Consider the following 18,477-nt stretch of genomic DNA (forward strand, 5'->3'; position numbering starts at 1 on the left):
CTACTCAGAAGGCTGAAATCTGAGAATCAAAGTTTTGAAGTCCATGGGTCTCTTACCTCCAATGAGTCACCAAAAATAAAAAGCCAGAAGTGGTGCTGTAACTCAAGTGGTAGAGTAAAAAAGTGAAGGGACAGTGCCCAGGCCTTGAGTTCAAGCTCCAGTACTGGCACAAGTGCATACCAAGAAATATAAAATAAAAATACGGATCTGGCTGCTGGCGGCTCACTCTTGTAAAACCTAACTACTCAGGAGGCTGAGATCTAAGGATAATGGTTCAAAGCCAGTCATGGCAGGAACATCCATGAGACACATCTCCAATTAACCACCAGCAAACTGGAAGTGGAGCTATGTCTCAAAATGGTAGAGTGCTAGCCTTGAGCCAGAAAGCTCAGGGTCAGTACCCAGGCCCTGAGTTCGGGCCCCATGACCAACAAAACATATAAAAATTTTAAAATTCCAAGGTAATTTTATTTCAATATATAGATTACCTTTATGGTGCTAGTGATTGAGCCCAGGTTGTTTCCAGACTATCCCTAAACTTCCTTCCTCCCTTGAATTTCTGTATCAACCCTCCCCTTGGAATCTTTCTAGTTAAAGCTTCAGATTATGGTCTGAATCAGCCTGTGTTGGCTTTGTGATTAGGTGACGGTCAGTGTGACTCAGGTCTCATTTGGATGGAAATGGCTTCCTCTTCTCAGCATCTCACTGAAGACACTTTGACTGCTACTGAAGAGCCTTGCTGGACATCTTTCTTCCTTTCCCATGGTTTAGGCTATGGAGCAGGTGGGACGCTGACCTGGGTAACAGCAGTGAGGTGTTTTGCTCTTACCAGAGTGCCTTGCCTTAACAGCTGTCTCCAACCACAGCGTCCCTGTCCCCTGCATTGTAGATATTGGACTGGTTGAGGTATGTGCCCTGTGGCTACCACAGTCAAGCAGCCAGCCATACTGGATCCTGGAAGACTGTTGTCATGCAGACATGCTGTCTCTGGCCACTGCAGGAACCATACTAGGTCACTTGCTAGGGTGACCTTGTATGGTCCAAAAGGTGTTATTATAGACCAGGGGAACAGCACCATTTCTGCATATCCCTGGCCACAGGCTGCAGACCTTCTTGTGAGTCTGGAGACTGTCTCCTGTCCTGGTCCCTTCTGATGTCTTTCTCTTTGGAACCAATTCTAAGTGCCCCTATTGACCAGGCTAGAGGTCAGAAAGACCTCTAAGAATCAGGGAAAGAGTAAGCAGAAGAGGGTGACCATGAGAAGCTATTTTCTTTACAGTGTTTCATGCGATCCATTGAGGGTCAGGAGTGAATGGATTGCTGGAACCTTCTCTTGTTCCTTGATGGATATCCTCCGTGAACATGTCCATTCATGTGAGAAATTTGGCCTCTTGTGACACAAGTCCAGCTCTGGGCTTTCTCAAGATGAGAGCTTCTTGTGGTCAGGCTTCCACTGCAAAAAGAGGTCACCACTGGGAAAGTTAGAGACTTCAGACCTTTCTATGTGAGTATTTTGGAATTTAACACATCTCAGGCCTCATGCTGGAATTCTAGGGCTTGGAGTACTTAGTATTCCTGACAGATGTGTGATCTATGTCCTCTCCCCAAAGAACTCCCAGTTGCTTGGAAGAGAAACCTTTGCAGGGAGGCCTTCCCTGTCCTAGTAGGTAGGTGGAAAAGTTCTTTGGTGAGGCTTCCCTGCTTTTGAAGATGTTCAAGAGCAGCTTCATTGATCTGAAACAAAAGCCTTATCTAAAGCCAACTCATCTTTGGGTAACAGCTGGGCTTAGAGAAGAATGCCGAGGATTTCCTCCAGAGCTTCTGTGAGGACTTTCTGCTGTAGCAATGAGGGCAACAGACAGGGCTCAGAACTGGGAAGCATGCATCCTCTGTTTATCCCTTCTGGGTAGAAGGTGCTCTGGCCTTGTAAATTGAGGTGGTACACCCTCATAAATAGAGGAGTGCACCCTTGTGCTTTCTGTTGTGTCACCTTGCAGGGAGACTGCACTTGTAAGGTCCTGGAGTGGGAGGAAACTTTGTATTCATTCCTCTTCTCATTTTGCAGAAATCTGGCAGATGAGAAGGGAGTTAATTCCGGTCCACCACTCTTACTATTCCATCACAGAGGAAAAGCCTCCTAGTGTGTGGACAGGAACACTCTGATACCCTGTAAAAGTATCAGGAATTCCCAGAAACACTAAAGTAAAATCCTGTCCTAGATGCAGGGACTGGAGACTGGCTCAGTCACTTAGATGTGACAAACCCAAGGCCAAGGTCAAGTCTTCATATTATTCAAGACTGGTTGGCCAGTTATAAGTGGTTTAATTACTCTGTGATCTATCACTAATACTGATACCTTAGGTTTTACATAATTTCCCCTCCTACTGTTGATTGTATTTAATTATGAATATTTGAGTTCTTATTTCTTGAGTTTATTGTTTTAGAGGTGATTCTTTAAGAAGATAATAATGAACTGAACACTGGTGACTCACCTGTGTAATCTTAGCTACTGAGGATATTGGAATTTGAGGATCCTGGTTTGAAACCAGCCCATGCAGACAAATTTGAGAGATTTATCTCTAGTTAGCCGGCAAAAAGCTAGAGCAGAGCTCTCTGCACAAGTGGTAGAGCTCCAGCCTTGAGCCAAAAATCTAAACAAGAACAGAAGGCCTAGCCATGCACTGGTGGCTCACACTTGGAATCCTAATCAGGAGTCTGAGATCCAAGAATGGTTCGAAGCCAGCCGAGGCAGAAAAGTCCTCATGAGACTCTTTATCTCCAGTGAACCATTCAAAAACTGGAAGTGGTGCTTTGGCTCAAAGTGGTAAAACACTAACTTTGAGCAAAAGAGCTCAGGGACAGTGCCCAGACCCTAAGTTCAAGCCCTACAACCAACAACAAAAAACCCACAAAGCCCCTGGTGCTCAAGCCCCAGTACTAGCATGCTCATGCACATACTTGTAAAGGTTGCCAAAAGGAGACTGCCATATGGTTCAGGCACAAAAGCTTATTTGGGAGAGACAAACTTCACGGTCTTATTGGAGAGTAGGGTGTAGCTCAAACTAATGGTGGGGAGAGATTATAAAAGGAAGGGTGAGAAGGAGGTCACAGTAGATGCAGAAGTGACCTCAGAAGGTAAGGAAGTAACCTCAGAGCCTGGGGTCCTTTTGCTGACTCAGGTCATTATGGGTTTGGGGCAGAAGATTTCAGGTAAGATTACTTGCTGTCCCTCACAAAGAGGAAGGAGGGGGACTTGTTATAGCAAGACTCTCTCTCTCTCTCTCTCTCTCTCTCTCTCTGATAATGACTTAGAAATAGGGCAAGGCTGGCTGATGCACCCTAGAAGTCTTGGAGGCAGTAAAGCGGTGACAGTGCTCATAGATGAGGCACTGCTAAGGCTACTGCCCCAGGGTAATGGTGCCCAGTTTCTACCCATCTGCTCTCAGACCTACAGTCTCTGAGGTCAGCCAAAGAGCAGCACCACTTCAACATGCTTTGGTTATAAAATTCTCAAACCAGTAGGATGCGTATCTGGGCATGGCTTCATGAGGATGCTGGGGTGTGTCCTCAAGGATAGATTAATTCACAGGATAATAACAAGTGACCAGTGATGGGAGCAGAGGGTCTTTAACTTCCTTCTTTCTACTGTTGACATCTTTAAGCAGTTCTATAATAAAAAGGAACAAAACAAAACAAAAACCCAGCCTGACCAGCCACTGGGTCTTGTTCAGTGGATTTTATCCTCATCTGGAAAGGAAGAAATGTAGCTGGTATCAATTTGGTGTTACTGGTTATCGAGAAACATGGCTGACCTTTGTCCCCCACTCTTGGAAGAAGTGGCTCTAGATTCACAGAATTTCTTTAGTGGTTAGAGTGCCTTCATTATTCAAAAGCCCCTTGTTTTCACACCTGAATTTAAGCCAAGAAATGGTATCATTCTGGATGGGTGGTGGTCATGAGAAGGACCAGTGATGTAGTTAGGGTTGGGGCTTCTAGCCAGTCTGATCTCTGGGAGAGGGGACTAAGGCTTGAGTTCTGTGATTCTGTCCATTCTGCCTGCATGACTTACCACTCACGTCTCTGGACATGGAGGCTCATCCTGGCTGGTGAGCAGGAGGCTGTGTCCACATGGTGATGTCTCCTGATTGCGTGATGACAGAGCAGGGAAGTTCTGCCTCTGAGACCCTCCCAAACCTTGCCCTGTGTGTATCTTTGTGTCCTTTGTAATAAAATTGTAATCATGTGCTGTCCTGTGCCTATGATTTCTAGTGAATGAATGACCATGAGGAATGTCAGGGTAACTTCCCTTGATTTGTAGCCAGTCAGGGTAGACCACCTGGGGCCACCAGAATGGAGATGGAGTCTGAAGCAAGGACAGACTTGTTGGGGACTGTCCCTTAGCCTATATGCCAAATAAGAGACATGGCGAAGGACAGAGAAAAGAGCTTGATTTAGCCAGGTGTTGGGGGCTCACACCTGTAATCCTAGCTACTCAGGAGGTTGAGATCTGAGGATTATGGTTCAAACCCTGAGCAAAAGAGCTAAGGGAGGGCTGGGAATATGGCCTAGTGGTAAAAGTGCTCGCCTTGTATACATGAAGCCCTGGGTTCGATTCCTCAGCACCACATACATAGAAAAAAAAAGCCGAAAGTGGCGCTGTGGCTCAAGTGGCAGAGTGCTAGCCTTGAGCAAAAAGAAGCCAGGGACAGTGCTCAGGCCTTGAGTCCATGCCCATGACTAGCAACAAAAAAATGAAAGAGCTAAGGGACAGCACCCAGGTCCTGAGTTCAAGCCCCATGACTAAAAGGCGGGGGAAAAAAGCAAGCTGAGTATATAGAATGGACACTCACAGGAAGACAGCACATCTGCCTTTGGGGAACAGACGAGCTTTGGGTTTAAATAGAGAAAGAATTGGGGCAGTAGGCAAAAGGTTTGCAAAGCTAACAATCCTAGACTTTCAGGCCAAAAAAAGACATAGGTTTCTTTTCTGATGACACTGTGTGTGGCTTGCTTCTCTTGCCATCTCTGTGCTAGTGTTTAACAGGACCTAGCAATTTGTAGAGTGATCTAGGTTGAGAACAATATCCTGAAAGCTCAGCCTCCTATTCCCTGTCCAGGCAGGTCTGTGTGTCCCCTTGCAGGGGCCCCTGGCTCCAGACAGCTGCAAGTCGAGAGCACAGGTTGTATAAGAGGCCAGCTAAAACATGCTTTTGCTGGCTCCTGTAAATGAACTCAAGGCCTCCCGACTTGGTACTTGTGCCCTTTGATCTCAACAAGTGTCTTCTGCCGTAGTCCCTTTGCAGTCACCTTGTGCTCTAGGAAAGCCGAGATTCCTTGATAAGAACCTCGTGTGGAAGACAAAACTTCACCTCACGCGGGCAATGCCATCTTCTTACAGAAAGCAAGCCAATACTTGCAAAACTGGTGTAAATGAACTGAACAACTCATGGTGGGGGAGAGGGAAGGGGGGAATGAGGGAGGAGGTAACAAACAGTACAAGAAATGTATCCAATGCCTAACATATGAAACTGTAACATCTCTGTACATCAGTTTGACAATAAAATTTTTTTTAAAAAGCAAGCCAAAACTCAGGAGTTCACCCATCCATTCCATTCCAGTGTAAAGTATGAACAACTCAAGATCATCCAGAAACAGACTGGGCTATTGTCAGCCAGGCCATACCTGTTGAAATAAGGATACTGGGTCTAACTGGTGCCATCTTGGTCACATGGTGGATGATTGAGAATTGGTTTTAAGTGGTGCCATCTTGTCTTCATGCTGGAGGAAGGTGAAGTCCCACCCCCCAGGTGATGGACATGCCTAAATTAATAGAGGCAGGGGCATGGACTTCAACAATAGGTAACTGGACCTGCCAGTCTTGAATCATGAACTCTCAAGCTCCCTGTGGCCCTGCCCACTGACCAGGACCCAATTTAGACCTGGACCAGCACTGGTGCCATTACACCATGCCTAGTGTCTCTGGGCTCCTGGCTCTCCTCCAGTCACCATGGCGTCCTACTTCAGTTCTCCACTGGAGTTGATTTGGTTGGTATTGATTTTATGCTCTTTCTTTCCTCTCCTGCTCTCGTGGCTCACTTTCCTAACCCTGTTAAGTGTATTTGAGGGGCTGCAGGTCTTTGGGACAGGAGTCCACCTGCAGTCATCAACTTTCTAATAAAGATTCCCCTCAACCTCTCAGAATGCGGCTTCTCTTTCTCATGACTGAGTTCCTGTACAACACTGACCTGGGCCTGCCTTCCTGTGCATTTCTTTCTCCCTGTTTGCCCCCAATTCTTCCTATTTAACCTCAAGCTAACGTCCGGACTTGGAAAGATGACTGAAGGGGTACTGAAATGCTGTCTTCCTATGGCTGCCATGGCATAAATGGCACATGGGGGTGAGTGTCCAGGCCCAACTTGGGACTCCTGGATTTGGGGCCTGGGACCTAAAAGCCTGGTTTCAGGTTGGCTCATGCCTGTAACCCTAACCAATCAGGAAGCTGAGAACTGAGGCTTATGGTTGGAAGCCAGTCTGGGCAGAAATGTTTGTGCTCTGTGTAACAACTTTAGAGCTACTGGGCTAGCTGATAAGGTGATGTAGATGGGAAGGCAAATTAGTTTGTTTTCTGTTAAAAGACACAATACTATGGGCTGGATATATTATAAAGAAAGGTCTATTTGGGTTAGGGTTCTGGAAATGTAAACTTGAGTGCCTCCTCCTCCTCCTCCTCCTCCTCCTCCTCCTCCTCCTCCTCCTCCTCCTCCTCCTCCTCCTCCTCCTCCTCCTCCTCCTCCTCCTCCTCTTCCTCCTCCTCCTCCTCCTCCCCTTGATCCTATGATCTCAGCCTCCTAAGTATCTAGGATTACAGGTGTGAGCCACCAACATGTTGCTCTTGTCTAAGTATCTCAGACTAGCTTCCACTCTTGATCCTCTTGCTTCCATGTTCTGATTGCTAGGCTTACAGGCATTCACTCTCCTACCTACTGGTGGTGGGCTTGTTGCTGGCAGAGCTCCAACACAGCACAGGGTGTCACATTGACAAAAGACTGGGAACGTTCATGTGAGTCTACCTAGTTTCCTCCTTGTCTACTTTGCCTTTTTCCTCTTCTTTCTCCTACTTCTCTCTTCTTTTAGCAGTACTGGGGATTGAACTCAGGGCCTTGCCCTTGCTGGCTAAGTGTTCCTCTATGACATGAGCCTGACCCCAGTCCTTTTGAGACAGGATAAATCAGAGAAAATGAGGCAAGGGAGTGGGAGCGGGAATTTCTGAGATAAACATTATATTAGCGAATAGTTTTATTAAAAGCACACAATCAGCCAGGTGCTGGTGGCTCACACCTGTCATCCTAACTACACAGCAGGCTGAGACCTTAGGGTCATGGTTCAAAGTTAGCTCAGGTGGGGCTGGGGATATGGCCTAGTAGCAAGAGAGCTTGCCTTGTATACATGAGGCCCTGGGTTCAATTCCCCAGCACCACATATACAGAAAACGGCCAGAAGTGGCGCTGTGGCTCAAGTGGCAGAGTGCTAGCCTTGAGCAAAAGGAAGCCAGGGACAGTGCTCAGGCCCTGAGTCCAAGGCCCAGGACTGGCAAAACAAAACAAAACAAAGTTAGCTCAGGCAAAAAAGTCTGTACGACTCTTTATTTTCAGTTAACCAGGAAAGAGCTGGAAGTGGAACTATGGCTCAAGTGGTAGACTCACATGGAGATATAAACAAAAGGCAAAGGAAAGAAGTGCAATGCACACCCAGATATGGGTGTGGGCATGGCTAGTAAGAGGCACCATGAGTGTTCTAACATCAGATTTATGGTGAGAACTCGGGTTGGGGTAAGTTGTCCTGGACACTTGGAACATTTGGTCATTTCTGTTATTACACTGTTTACGACATTATTGGGCCTAGAGCGAGAAGTCTGGTCAGTTTACTAACTTGAGGTCATTGTGACATGTCTGATTCCCTGGAGTACTTCTTTTGAAAACAAAGGATGTGTTCTGCTTTTATTAAGCCGGTGACATTTCTTAAGAATGTTTTATTTGCAAACACTTCTAGGATTGAAAGGGTTTACCAAATGCCCACCTCCCCACCCCACCCCAGGATAAGTGTGTTTCTTCAGATATTCTCATTCTGTTCCCAGGATGTAGTAATCTTTTGGCCACCAGCAAGCAAGGTCAGAGGAAGGAGCTGCTTTTGATTGTGCTTTTCTAACTGCCCATTGCAGCTGAGTGTGGGAGTATGTGGGGCCTCTGTGCTTTTTAATTGTTTTTGTGCCAGTACTGAGGCCTGAGTAACTCAGGCCTCCTTGCTGTTTTTAGCTTTTTTGTGCAAGGGCGATCTCTACCATTTGAGCTGCAGCTCCACTTCCAGCTTTCTTCAGATTAATGGAGATAAGAGTCTCACAGTTTTCTACTTGAGCTGTTCCTCGAACCTGAATCCTCAGATCTCAACATCCTGAGTAGCCAGGATTGAGCCACTGATGTTCAGTTTATGGTGTGTGTGTGTGTGTGTGTGTGTGTGTGTGTGTGAGCACCATGGCTTCTACTCAGAGCCTAAAGCTCTTAATACTCTACCACTTGAGCCACAAGTTCACTTCCAGCTTTTTCCTGGCTAACTGGAAGTAAAAATCTTAGGAAGTTTTCTGCCTGTGTTAGCTTTGAAGTCCATGATTCTCAGCCTCTTGAGTAGCTAGGATGACAGTCCTGAGCCACCTGTGCCCAGTGTTCTTGTATCTTCTTTTATCTTTATCTTCTTTTTTTCAGTACTGGGGACTGAATTCAAGTTCTTACACTTGAAGCACACTGAGATGGGGTATTATTTTCTTTCTGTCCAGGCTGGCCTTGAACTGTTAATCCTTCTGTCTCTACTTCCCAAGTATAGCTGGGGGAATACAGTTGTGTGCCACCATGCTGGGCATATGAGGTTTCTTGGTCTCTACCCTTGATGTGTCCTGATTTTTAACTTTTCTCTTTCCTTTCTTTTCTTTGCCTGTTTTTTCTCTCTTCTTCTCCTTCTTCCTCCTCTTCCTCCTCCTCCTCCTCTTCCTCTTCCTCCTCCTCCTCTTCCTCCTCCTCCTCCTCCTCCTCCTCCTCCTCCTCCTCCTCCTCCTCTTTTTTGCAATAGGACTATTTTCTATTTTAGGTTAGCTTGATGTTCTTAATGGTTCTTTATATTTAAAGGTATATTATTTTGTGCAAATGCCCGTATCTGAATTCTTTTATCTAAGGTCAGAGATCAATACCTTTTATTTATTCAATAAATGGGACATACAGGCAATATATATATATATATTGTATATGTGTGTATATATATGTACATATATATGTATATATATAATTAGTGGAAGCTTTAATCAATTCAAAAATAACCCAAAACAGAATGCGAACATTGGATGGATCTTGTTTTTGTTTTTAGTCCTATCCGCTCTTTTTAGGCCTGAGCACTGTCCCTGGCTTCTTTTTGCTCAAGGCTAGCACTCTGCCACTTGGGCCACAGTGCCACTTCTGGCCTTTTTCTATATATGTGGTGCTGGGGAATCGAACCCAGGTCTTAATGTATACAAGGCAAGCACTCATGCTACTAGGCCATATTCCCAGCCCTCTGCTCCTCTTTTGATTGGAGAATCGATTCAATTAATGTTTAGGGTTATAATAGAGAGATGTGTCATGTTTCCTGCCATTTTCTTGATTTACTATATGTTGGGTTTTTCCCTCTTCCTGATCTAGTGATTTTTTTTTGTCTGACGTGTTTTTTTGAGTTTGATTGTTTTCTTGAAGAGCGTAGAGAATAAAATTGTGACCATTATGCCCCTAACAGCTATTTTGCTTCTGTACCTTTGCTTGCTAACCCATGGGCAAGTGGAAAAATACCAGCAGTCTTCCTATAGGTACTCTGTAACCACACACACACACCCCACACCTGAATCTGGGCATTATCTGGCGCCAGGACATGATTAATTGTCCGCGCCCGGAGCCCCCTCAAGGTTGGACATAACTGTCAGCTCTCAGACCCTGGCCCAGACCAGGAGGTAGGAACCGGCTGGCTCCAGGAATGTGGCTACGTGACCACTCCTGGAGGCCCACCCCCAGGGTTAAGGCCGTCTGACCCATGCTTCGGCGGGAAGACCTAGGCCAATCCTGAGACGACCAGTTATCTAGAGCAAATGTCAACCAATCGTGTACTTGTAACCGGGGGTCTTCCTCATCTTCCCTCATCTTCCCTCATCTTCCCTGTACTTGTCTATAAAAGCAGTGCTGGAATTGTGCTCGGGGCCTCACAGCATCACTGACAATGAGTGCGTGGGGGGACCAGGTTCGAACTCCCAATAAAACGACCCTTGCGGTTTGGCTTTGACTGTGGACTCTGATGGTTGTCTTTGGGGGCCTTAAAATCTGGGCATTACATTCTTAAGATTGTATTCCTCCTTTTAGTATTCTTTGTAGTGCTAGGTTAGTGGTCAAGAATTCTTTTAATTTTTGTTTGTCATGGCAGGTTTTGGTTTCACCATCTAATGTACATGATAACTTTGCTGGGTAGGTCAGTTTGGGTTGGTTGGCAGTTGTTGCTCTTCAGTGCTTAGATTAGATTATGCCATTCCAGGTTCTCCTTGTGTTGAGGGTTTCTGTGGCATGGTCTGCAGTGATTCTGATTTTCTGTCCTTTGTAATATAGCTCCTTCTTTAATTCTGCAGCATTGAAAATCAGGTCCTTGATATTCATGTCTAATGTTCTTACCGTGATGTATCTGGAAGTGTTTCTTCTTGGATCCCGTCTTTTAAGAGCTATTAAGTTACTGAATAGGTTTTCGATGCCTTTCCAATTAAATTCTTCCCCCCTCATCAATCCTAGTTCTGCATAGATTTGATTTCTTTGAGTCTGCCAATTCCTCAGCTTCTTAGGTCAGTCTTACTATGTACTTCAAGCTGGCCTAGAACTCACTGTTTAACTCCAAAGGGCCTCAGACTCTTTCTTGACCCTCTGACCTTTGCTGGGATTACAAGTCTGTGTCACTCTATTCAGTTTCTTCATCTTTTTATTTTCCTGAAAATGTTTGCACTGCTTTCAAGTTGGTCAGCACTTGTGTGAATTTTCTGTTGTTCTTTTATGAAATTACTATTGCTCTATTCCTGAGGATAGGGGAATGTTTACATGAGGAAACACACTCAGTAATTTTGTATTTATTGTTCTCTACATAAGATATCTGCACATATACAAAAATTATTTTACCTTCAATACTAATACTCATGAAGAATCTTGGAGCATTAATGATGACAATATTAGGTGTACTAGGATTTACTTGCTTAAAGCATAGAAACTAAATTCTCTCTTCTCTTTTTCTCTCTCCTTGGGGTTTGAACACAGGTCTTTGAGCTTGGTTGGCTTGTACTCAACCATTTGAACCATACTTTTAGCCCTGCTTTTTGCTGGTTACAAAAACAAAAGCTCAGAAATGTACCATTCCCACTTTAGAAAGCACTGGTCATTTACATGTGAGAAATGGCAAAGTACGGTTGACATCTTTCTACAAGACTGAGCATAACATGCTGTTTCCATTTTGGATATTTGAAAAACATAAAAATCTTTTTTTTAACTTGGTTGCTTTATTTTGTTCTTTTTTTAACACTGCAAAAAGCCTTACAATATCTGTTTTCCCCTTATTGATAACCAAGGAAAAACATAAAAATCTTGCGGAGTGCCACTGACACATTCCTGTACTCCTAGCTACTCAGGAGGCTGAGATTTGAGGATTGTTGTACAAAGCCAGCTTGGGCAGGAAAGTCCTTGAGATTCTTAACTCCAATTGGCCATGGAAGTGGAACTATGACTCAAGTGGTAGCCTCAAGAAAAAGAACTCAGAGACAGCACAGTATGTGTGTGCACACATACACACACAATTTTACTAATGGTGTAGGAAGTGTGATCTAATCTTAAAACATTTTATGAGGGGCTGGGGATATAGCCTAGTGGCAAGAGTGCTTGCCTCCTATACATGAAGCCCTGGGCTCGATTCCCCAGGACCACGTATACAGAAAATGGCCAGAAGTGGCGCTGTGACTCAAGTGTTAGAGTGCTAGCCTTGAGCAAAAAAGAAGCCAGGGACAGTGCTCAGGCCCTGAGTCCAAGGCCCAGGACTGGCAAAAAAAAAAAAAAAAAAGAAAAAGAAAAAAGAAAACATTTTATGAAAAGTAAACAAAAATGCTTCTCCTTCCCTGTGTACTTCCCTGTGTACTTCCGTACTTTGTCCTGTGGACTGTGGACTGTGGGTTGTGGACGGGCCACACCTGTCAGGTGGGACAGTTTCTGTTTCTGTTTTATTTTTTCTTTCTTCTTCCTCATGATTCATCAAGGGATGCTTCTTTTTAAGTCTAACTCTTTAATATGCCTCCAGTCAGATTTCTTTAAAACATGCTCACTCACAATGACACGCAGGGACTTGTCACCTGCCTGGAAGATAGCCAGCCAGTAAAGGACAGGACCGGGCACTTTCAGCAACTCACAATCTACATGCTGGACTCCTGGCTCCACAGCTATCTGGAAACTAATGGGAGGTCAAAGGTCAGGGCTGAAATTGCCTGTTGTCTCTTTACTTTTCAATCTTCCTCTTCCTCCCCATCTGATAATTCCTTTCCCAGAGCTGCTGATTATTAGGCTGCCATATTTCTTACAAAGCAGCAATAAAGTCAGGCATTGGTGGTTCAAGCCACAAATCCGAGATCATGTAAGATACTTAACATAAGCCAACCAGGGGAAGGACAGTCTGTGAGGACCTCTAAATACCCCCAAACTGGAAGTAGAGCTGGGGCTCAAGTGGTAAGGGTGCCAGTCTCAAGTCAAAAACAAAACAATAACAACAACAAACAACAGACAAAAACCCTGAAACAGAAACAAGAGCAACTGCTAGGCCCTGAGTTCAAGTTCCAGTGTGATGCTGAATATGATTTTTCCTAGAGTCCTAGGGAGAAAGGAAGAGAAAAAGTTCATTTTCTAACAGGCATGGCCTTGAGGTAACACTGCAGAATTAGCCCAGCTTTGTGTCCTGTATCAACCACCAGGGAGACTTCTGCCTTCTGATTCACACCAGAAAACTTCCCTCCATGCGGGATCCCTCCCCATAGAGAGAGGTTATTTAATTCTCTCTACCAGACCAGAGCAATTTCCTAAGGCCAGGCCCTCTGGAACAGGAACAAACTTCCTGTGGGCAGGTATTCCGTATTCACTGGATTTAGCAAAGTGTCTTAATAATGTTGAGAGATCAAAATGAAGTAGTGGACTCTATCCACTGGGTTTCTGATTCAACAGGCCTTAGGTGGGGGGGCTTGAGAATTCACATTTCTAGAAAGTTCTCTCAGAATCACTGGTTCAGTGGACATCAGCAAGCACATCTAAGATGTTTTTATTTTTGTTTTTTTCTTTTAAGAGGACAGGTCTCATCTCCAAGAGGAAAGGTCTCATCTCCTATAGCAATTAAGGGAGGGCATCTCCAGGTTGATCTACACACTGTCAACCTTATATAATCCACCCCAGGAAGCTTGGAGAGGAAAACAGTGTTTGTTTTAACCCCGAGTCTGCAATTTGTGTAGGGTTGGCAAGCACAGCTTGTTTCTGTTCTACTTGGCATCTCCTGGGGTGGCTGGAGGCGTTACCAGCCCTGCTCACTTGACTGCCTGGCAACAAATGATAGCCAGAGCCTTCCCATAGCTGCTTGCTTTCCTCAGAGATGGTGGATCTGTGTGAAACAAAGAAAGGGCTGGATTCTGAGGCCTGGGGCTTGAAGTCAGGGCCTCCTGTTCTTACCTGGATTTATTTTTGCTCAAAGCTGGCACTCTGCACTTGAGCCATACTTCGACTTTCCCCAAGGAAGTGGAGATTACTTAACCCTTCCTCTAGATAGCTTCTAGGCCTCCACCTGCTAGTTCTTCCTCCATAGAATCCTTGTTTTCAGTCCATTGAACCGGACTTCCCATTTCCAGTACTTCCCCAATTCCACCCTGCTCCCACTTGAAATGTCATTGGTATATGGCACCCTAATGTTCACAGATGAAACTTGACATGTTTATTTACTCAAGGCTATGACTTGATTGCCTGCAATTTCTCCAAGCTCATCTTCCATTAATCTCTGCCAGCAAACTTTTTTTCCTGCTCGTTTATACGGCACAGTGTTCTTTGACTTCATCGGTTTGGCCTCTCCTTTGAGGCACAGGGGAGGCAGCTCTTGCTCTCTTCCACAAGCTCTTCTGTACCGGCAGGCTCATGCTATCCCTTGGTGGGCTTGCAGATGAGTCAGAACAGAAAACAGGTGGGGAGAGCCGAAGATAAACAGCTAGGACAAGTTCATTACCAGGTTATAATACATATCTGAGAAAACGATGAGGATGGGTGTCCTTGGCTCAGAAGTTTTTTTTTCTTTTTAGTTGGTTGTGGGGCATGAATTTGGGGCCCTGATGGTATCCCTGAGCTCTTTAGCTCAAGGCTAGTGCTCTACTGCAGTGCCTCCTCCGGTTTCCTGGTAGTTAATTGGAGATAAAAGTCTCAGAGACTGTCCTGCCCCGGCTGGCTTTGAGCTGTGATCTTCAGATCTAGCCTCCTGAGTAGCTCCTGGCTGGCTCAGAAGTTCTTAACAGACTCTAAGAGGCCCTCTGAAGTTGGTGGCAAAATTCTGCTGTCTGTGTGTAGCTGTGGGGAGGGAGAGGAAGGAAGTGACTAACTGTAGCCAACTCTGTATAGAGGCCTGTTTGTGACAGGGAAGGCTAGGAATTCCTGACCTCGACAGCAGATGGTGAAACTCGTTGAGGAAACAGGAGAGAGAAGGAACAAAGCCCACTCCATTTCAGCGCCTGGATTGGTATCCTAGCTCAGTGCAGTGTTTTCATGTCTTTAGCCTTTGTGAAGCACAAGGTGAAGCAGAACTTACATCTTACCTGTCTACTTGATTGGGTTTTGGTGAGATGTTGGTAGCGAAACTGCAGCTAATTTCATTCTGACCTCTGACTGTGTTGTTTATTACAAGGATATGCTAAATGCAAGGACATTTGTTTACTAGTATCTCTGCCCCAATCTGGAATTGCTTTGCTATGATCGCTGGAGTACATTCCTATGTTAATCAACCTCATCTTGTCTTTACTGCCATCAGATGTTGCGAACTTCAAAGCCTCTTTGTGTTCTTGAATTTTAGCAACCCTATGCTATTCCCTGGTTCCTAAACTGCATATAAACTGGAAGTTAAGAATAAATGTGGCTGCAGTCTTGAGTTACCATCTTAAGCTGCAGACCTCCCGAACCCCATCTTTTGAATCTTGTCTTCTTTTTTCTCGTCTTTTTTTTTTTCTTTAATCCTCGGCCCCTCAATCAGGATTTCCTCTTCGCTGCCGGCTGGCTCCGGCAGTGAGAAATAAAGGACTTTATGTAAAATGGCTCTATAAATGATTACATGTTGTACAAATATTATTATGCTACTAAACTCTGGGACAGATGTGGGTTTGTTTTTGTTGGGTGTGGGGTTTGAACTCTGGGCCTGGGTGCTGTCCCTGAGCTCTTCTGCTCAAGCTAGGATTATAGGTGTGAGCCACCTGCTCTCGGCCTCAGTTCCTTTTTATCTTGCAATACTGTACTATACCCTTTTTTATCTTGTGTCCCCTTTGTGTTCGATACCAGCAGGCAAAGATCCTCTTACCAAATTAAAGCAAAGAAAGTCACTTCTGACTAGTCCTGTTAGCCCTTAACAAAGCATTTTATTTAAAGCAGTTAGTCTCAAACTGTCTGTGGTGAAGAACCAATATTTTATTTCTGAAGCCAAAGGGGTTTGGCTTCTGAAACATCAAGCAGCAATATTGAACAAAAAAGAGAACGGACACAGAAGACATGCAAAATATAAGCTAGATTCAAGAAAATTTAGATTTAACAGACAATTGTAAAAATAGCTGGAAAAATGTTTAGATTCTGTACTTACTTTCTGGAGAAACAAGCCACACTTTGAGCAGTTCAAATGTAAGGTTAGAAAGGCATTTCATGAAAATGAAATCCAGTGAAAAATCTAATTGTTGCTGATCAACAAATGGGCTCCCTGGGTTCAATCAACTACAAGGGAGAGGTATGATCAAGTGGTACGAAACACAACTGGGGCCAAGAGCTTGGGGCAGGAGCACTTCCAATAGCAAGGGCAGAGACATGTCGAGTGCAAGTCATTAAATATGACTGCATTTGGTGATCTTTCCTCTTCCTCCATTCCCTCTCACACCCAAAATACATTTCTACTTCCTGGTACTTGTTTTGTTGTTTGGTTTTGTTTTTGTTGCCAGTCCTGGGGACTGGCTTCTTTTTGCTCAAGGCTAGCACTCTGCCACTTGAGCCACAGCGCCACTTCCAGCTTTTTTCTATATATGTGGTGCTGAGGAACTGAACCCAGGGCTTCATGTATACCAGACGAGCACTTTCTGGTGCTTATTCTGATAAACAAAACACTAGTTGTTCAAGAATTATGCCTTTGGATTCCTCCTCTAAGTATAACCTCCTTTAGTCAGTTTGAGACCATACTTTTTAAAAATTTATTATAAAGGTCATGTACAGAGGTGTTACAGTTATGTAAGTTGGTAGAGGACATTTCTTTTTGGACACTGTCACCCCTTCCCTTGATCTCTCCCTGTTTTTTTTTTCTCTTGTCTCTACCCACAAGTTGTATAGTTCATTTCAACATAGTGTCTAGATTTCTGACTCCCTTTACCCTCCCTAAAACATGTAAATAAGCAAACAAGACAAAAAGAAAATAAAAACAGCAACAGAAAATAAACGTCTCATTTCCATTTCCTGTAGTTCATTTACATAATTATTAATTCATATGATCAGATGCACATAGGCATTACCTTTGTGGTCCTTTTTTTTTTGCCAGACCTGGGGCTTGAACTCAGGGCCTGTATTTTGTCCCTGAACCTTTGTGCTCAAGGCTAGCACTCTACTACTACTTGAGCCACAGCACCATTTCTGGTCTTTTCTGAGTAGTTTACTGGAGATAAGAGTTTCATGGACTTTCCTGTTTTGGCTGGCTTCAAACTGTGATCCTCAGATCTCAGCCTCCTGAGTAGCTAGGGTTACAGGCGTGAGTCGCCGGTACCTGGCTGTGTTCCTCTTCTAAGAGGATCCTCCTTTGGTCTCACTGTGTGGATGTATAGAGTCCTGTATAATTTATCATGTCCTAGTGTATTTTAGATCTTGCCACATGAGAGAAAACATCCACTTTTTAAAAAAAACCAACAGATTCTATGTTGCCCAGGCTGGATTTGCACTCGTAACCCTCCTGCTCCCGTCTCCTGAAGACTAGGCTTACAGGACATATACCATGTCCAGACACATAATACATTTTGTCTTTTTTTTTGTTTCCAGATATATTATTATTTTCATTTTAAAGACAATATAGAAGGCATGGCTCAGTGGCAGAGCTTCTATGGAGTGTATGTGTATGGATGGCCCACTGGGCACTGCTGGCTTATGTCTAAGATCCTGGCTACTTAGGAGGCTGAGAGCTGAGAATCAGGATTCAAAACCAGCCCAATTTGTGAGACTATTTCCTTAACCAACAAAAAGCAGGAAGTACAGGTGTGGCTCAAATGGTACAGCACTAGCTTTAAGTGAAAAGGCTGAGCAAGAGTTCAAGCCCCGGTATTTACATGTAGGCACATGTGTGCATGCGCAAACACACCCACACACACCCACACCAGCCTAGCCCTGAGTTTTAGCCCTGGTACTAGCACACACACCACACAATTTGGTAATTTTCTTTCAGGTATGGAAACATACCTGAGAGTTTGCTATACAGTATGTTTTTCCTGCTGTAGACCAATGGCAATTTGTTAAAAACGAACTCAAAGCTTAATTTCACTCTTGTGTCAAAACAAAACAAAAAGCAAACCAAAATTCAAACAATACAATATTACATAGTTTTTGAGGACTGCACTTTTAATTTTATTTTAAAAAACAAGCAAACATCTCCAACATACTGAGTACTTTCATTTACATTTCTGTCTGTAGGCTTGGCATCAATACAGATACAAGTCAACAAAAGCAATTCACACCAAAATGAAGTGGTAGGTGCTAGCACTGTGATGTGAATGGAAAGGACAAGAAGCCAGCAACCTGCTCTACTGTTACAGACCCAAGCAGTTAGGTCCCTGGTAAGAGTGCTGGGAACCAAGGCTTCTGCTAGGCTGCTCTGAACTTTATGGAGCAGAATTACAATCCCAAGTGCCCATCTATCTGTCTATCAAGCAGGTCTGAGTGGAAGGAGAACTGGCAGAGCCCAGGGCTTAACAGTGAAAACCAAGGTTCTGTGCCACACCATCCAGTGTCGCAGTGCCCTGCCTTACTGTGGGCACGATTCCAGCTCAGCTAATGACACCCTCTGCCCTCTGCAATGACAGGAGCAGGGAAAGCAATGGAACTCCCAGCTTTCCCTTTCCACATTCTATGGCAGCAACAGGGTTCTAAGTTTCTGCTA

This window comes from Perognathus longimembris, chromosome 17, assembly GCF_023159225.1.
Source record: "Perognathus longimembris pacificus isolate PPM17 chromosome 17, ASM2315922v1, whole genome shotgun sequence".
NCBI classification, from domain to species: domain Eukaryota; kingdom Metazoa; phylum Chordata; class Mammalia; order Rodentia; family Heteromyidae; genus Perognathus; species Perognathus longimembris.